Source organism: Neltuma alba, unplaced genomic scaffold (assembly GCF_004799145.2).
Source record: "Neltuma alba isolate B1F8T4 unplaced genomic scaffold, ASM479914v2 tig00010189_pilon, whole genome shotgun sequence".
Lineage (NCBI taxonomy): Eukaryota > Viridiplantae > Streptophyta > Magnoliopsida > Fabales > Fabaceae > Neltuma > Neltuma alba.
Window position 1 is genome coordinate 143,653 of NW_021635128.1, and position 5,120 is coordinate 148,772.

The window sequence follows — 5,120 nt, forward strand, 5'->3', positions numbered from 1 at the left end:
CTAGTCACAATATTAGTATTGGTTTTAATAACAATTGATAAGTAAATGATAACAATTTTTGTGAACGAATCCATATATGTAATTTTTTAATTTTCAAAGTCTTTTTTCAGGGATTGTTTGTTAAAAAACTAACTAAGTTAGTTATTTATAAAAAATATATATTGATCTCTTTAAATTATCCTTTTTAATAATATGTACTAGATGATTAGAGTTATCTCTTGATAAAATTTTCTTGTAATTAATAAGAATATCTTGAGAAAAAATAAAAGACAAAATAAATAAAAATTTATATTTAATACTAAATTTATTTTCTAATTAGTTGTTATATTAAGAACAGAGGATACTAGTAATAATCTGGACATAATAAAATTGTAAAAGGCGCTTCATTTTGTTTCTTTCTTCGTTTTTTTTTTTTGGGGGGGGGGGGGTGGTGCGCTAAACCAATAATTGTGGGCCTACACCCCAAATCCCTATCCTCCAATCATGCAATTGTCTCTTCATCTGACCAAGTTAGCCCAATTTCAGCGATGTGGGGCTTCAAGCTCAATCTTCAACAAGGCACTCTCCCCACGCAATTGCTTTTTCTCTCCGATCAAGTTAAACCCATATCACTACCAAATTGTACGCAGCTATCCCACGCATCTGACAAAGTTTGAAAGTTTGACAAAATTTGCTTAATGTTAGATAGATAATCTTTAGGTAGTTAATGTTAAAGGTTTTATCAAATAATAAATTTAATAAATAATAGATATTTTTAAAAAAAATTTATTTATTATAAATAACTAAATTAATTTTTTAATTTATTTAAATTAGTCAACTTAGCTCTATATTATTAAAGATAAAATTATAATTCCATGTTATGTTGGAAGCTACTGTCACCAACAATAAAATTTTTACCATACAAATCAAAATATGAATTCATGAATTACCAAACATGATTTAATTAAGTTCAAAACTCTTAAGAAGGTTAATGTAATGCCATCCATATCTATCACCACTCAGTTTTAATGTCAAAAAATGGAAGACCTTTTATTTGCGCGATATTAGAATTTAGTATGATATCATGCATGACGCCAAACTATTGGTAGGGCTAATATTATACTCACTCAGTTTCTTATTATAAGAGACATTTAATGCTTATAGCATGTTTCTATATATAAGAGACACTTAAAAGTTGTTTTTATTTTTTTGTGTTGATTTTCTATTTTACCCCTATTTATTTTGTCTCCAACTCACACTCTCTCTCCCTCCTACTTCTTTTTCTTTTAATAATTTAATTGTCCTCTCTCATGCTCTCTCTCCTTATTAATGAGGGCATTTTTGAGAGAAAAAAAGTTATACTTTTTCCACATTGATTACCCTTAACTAATTTTAATCGTTTTTTTATCAACGTAATTCGGTTATTCGTCTCTTATAATAAGGAACGAAAGGAGTATATATTAGGAAAAATTATGATAAAAGACCTGAAAAACCAACTATCAACATGTAAGTTTGAAAGTACTAAATTGCCCCTCAAATTCTCTGTGACTTCCCCACAAACACGGTACAGAAACTCAAAAACTCAAACGATGCAGCACTAACACCTACAGTTATAAGCAGAATCAAATTATAAGGAGAACTTCGACGCCTCTAGACGGCGCAACCACCTTCCTCCTTGTCGTTACCACTGCCATTTCCGTATGATGATAATACAAATACCAAATTGAACATCAATGGTCTCAAGGCTTCTTGCATTATTTCCTGAGCTATTTCGCCGACAAACTTCTAAAAATTCTTCAATGAAATCTGTAGATGGAATTTATTTATCATACTCTCCCCCACTCCAACGCTTGCATCCCATAGGCTCGAGTTAAGGCCAATAAGGGATAAGATACCTAATGGATAATGGGGCAATTTAGTATTTTGAAAATTATATTTTGATGTCTGGTCCTACTCGATAATTATAACTTTTGTGGTTCTTCTTAAGAAATATTCTTTTCTTTAGGTCTTTTATTCTCATTTTCCCCATATATTATGTCAGTAACTTCAGAAACTTTATGACCTTCTATAATAACGGTACTACGTTTCCATGTATACCATCACCTCCAAAATCTAGTTCAATCTAGCTCAGCTTCGTTCCTGGAGAAATCAAAAGCCATGGATTCCCAAAACAAAGATCATGATTCAGCATCAAGACTCCTTCATGCCCAAACCCACGTATTGAACCACATCTTCAGCTTCATAAACTCAATGACCCTCAAATCTGCAGTAGATTTGAACATTTTTGACATCATTCACAAGCATGGCAAGCCCATGCCTCTTCCCCTTCTCATCTCTTCCCTTCAAATCCACCCTTCTAAATCTGAAAACATTCATCGCTTAATGCGAATCCTCACCCATTCTGGCTTCTTCTCTCTCCAAAAGCTTCCTCATAATGATGATGGCGAAGAAATTGAGCAACAAGGCTATGTCCTCACTGATGCATCTGCCCTTATGATAAAAGACAACCCTTTAAATCTCATCCCTTTCCTCCATCCCTTGTCGGATCCCATCGCAACAAAACCTTGGAATCAAATAGCTAATTGGTTCCAAAATGATGATCCGACGCCGTTTTACACGGCAACAGGAAAGACATTATGGGGGGCTTGCTGAGGTTGATCCTAAGTTTAGTCATTTTTTCAATGATGTTATGGCTAGTGATGCCAAGTTGGTGAGTAGTGTGGTTATTGACAAGTGTAAGGCTGTCTTTAAAGGATTAGAGTCATTAGTAGATGTTGGTGGTGGCACCGGGACAATGGCTAAGGTTATTGCTCGTGAATTTCAAGAACTACAATGTACTGTGTTTGATCTTCCACGCGTTGTTGATGGTCTCCAAGATAGTGGGAATGTCAAGTTTGTAGGCGGAGACATGTTTGAGGCCATTCCTCCTTCTGATGGCATACTTTTGAAGGTGATTCTAATACTACATCTGATTATTAATATGAGAACTAGTTAGATATTCAATTTGATCTTAAATATAATTGTCTTTAATATTTATTCATTTTACTCCCAAATAATCCCCATGGTAATTGTACATGGTAAGGAGTTTTTATCAAAGAATAATTTTAATACACATGATTGATTGATAGAAGGATATTTTATTTAGAAAAGATAATATCCATTTATCACATATAACTAACTTAATTAAATTTATTAATATCTGCAAAGTAGTTATGTTACTCCTATATTAAGAATTGAAGGTAGCATATTCATGTGTATTTATTTCCCAACCAATAGTGCAAAATACTAATTTAAGTACATGATTTCGCATCTGTTATGTTCTGTTACTTAAGGAACTAAAGTGATGATGATAAATATTTTGACATATTTTTTATTCCGCTTTAAATGAATTAATCAGCTAATTGTCATGTTATTTGAAACTTGTGTGCCTTATAATATCTAATTTTTTTCCTGAATGGGAAACAGTGCATTCTACATGATTGGAATGATGAGGAATGTGTGCAAATACTGAAGAAGTGCAAGGACGCAATTACAACCAACGGGATAAATGGAAAGGTCATTATAATAGACATTATCATGGAGAATGATAAGGGAGATATGGATGGTGAATCGGTTCAAACACAATTGTTCTTTGATATGTGGATGATGGTTATGCTCACTGGAAAAGAGAGGAATGAAAAAGAGTGGGCCAATTTAATCTCCTCTGCTGGTTTCAGTGATTATAAGATTACTTCGGTTTTGGGAACAAGATCTCTCATTGAGGTTTTTCCATGACGAATTAATTAAGTAGACTTGTTATTAATGGAAAAGAGAAAGTCTTATTACTAATAATATCCCTTTAAGATTGATGATGTTATGTGTAATTTGTTCGTTGTCTACCATGTTATATATAACAATAAGAATATTATGATCGATTAAGTTGATCAATTTAATCGTAGATTATTCATTAGTTTGAAATGTTTACCAAATTTTCTTTTTTTCAGTATTGAGTTGAGCATACAACAAATTCGGTTGTGTTAATTGTGAATAATCTGTGATAGGTTAAATTTTATAAAATTCTATTGAGTATTTTAGATACTTTAACTTGTAACCTAATTTATCATCCTCTCCAATCCTAAATGTAGGAGTTGAATTATAATTAATTTGTAGAGATTAAAAAAAATTAGTTAGTTATTTGTTAAAAAAAATGTGTGTTGATTTCCCCAATGTACATCCATTTTAATCTTCTACATTGGACTCCATTGATGGAAAGAAAAGGTTTAGGTGTAAATTTATCTTAAAAATTTTTATTCAAAAGCATTAGGCATCTGAAAGTTTTTTTGGGGTGCAAATTTGCCCATACATTTAAAATTATAACAATATTGTCCCCATACTATTAAAAATGTTAACAGTCAATGCCATTATTTTAATGATTAATATTAGTTTTTTAACAGTATGGGACAATATTGCTATCATTTTAAACTTTTGAGACAAATATATATCACGCCTTACTTTTAGACCATATTTTATCTCAATTGGAACCATTTGGAATCACATCTTATAGCCTTAAGGTAGAACAATTTAAACGTTAAAATTTCACAAATTCGGGTTACTATTTATTGTAATCTTTACAAAGGTCAAATTTTAAAAATTCATAACTAATTCTATTAAATGAGGTGGTTTCAAGTTCTATTTAAAGCTCTTAATATAGTCTTTACAGGAAAAATACTCACCAGCGTCCAAACTTTACCATTCAGTTCTAGATTTCATGCAAAGTGGTACTGTTCATATGGTCTTTTTTAATTTTTCAGAATTTATGCCCAACTTTGAATGGGCATAACTCTTTGCAAAAAAAATTCCAAATTTAATAAAATACCACTTGTTTTAAAGCTAAAAATATTATCTATAAGCCTATCAAATTTCAGCCAAATCCTCATCCATTGGACAGAATTTTGTATGGTTAAACTTTGCCCTTAAAGAGTCACCTTTTATCTCTTTTCTATGCAATTATTGGTTATTCTTCTCTTTTCATTCCATGTGACATTTCCAATCACATAACCCATGCCAAAACATGATTTCTTGATGGTATAATCGCATGCATATCAACTTTGGTCATTAATACATTAATCCAACATAATTCACAATAACCCTAATAATTCATA

The 5,120-nt window shown here is 31.4% G+C and overlaps 1 pseudogene; it reads left to right on the plus strand.

Annotated features, from left to right (window-relative positions):
• Positions 1 to 2,125: 2,125 nt before the first annotated feature.
• On the plus strand, positions 2,126 to 3,878 carry LOC114754796 (probable O-methyltransferase 3; annotated as a pseudogene).
• Positions 3,879 to 5,120: the final 1,242 nt, after the last annotated feature.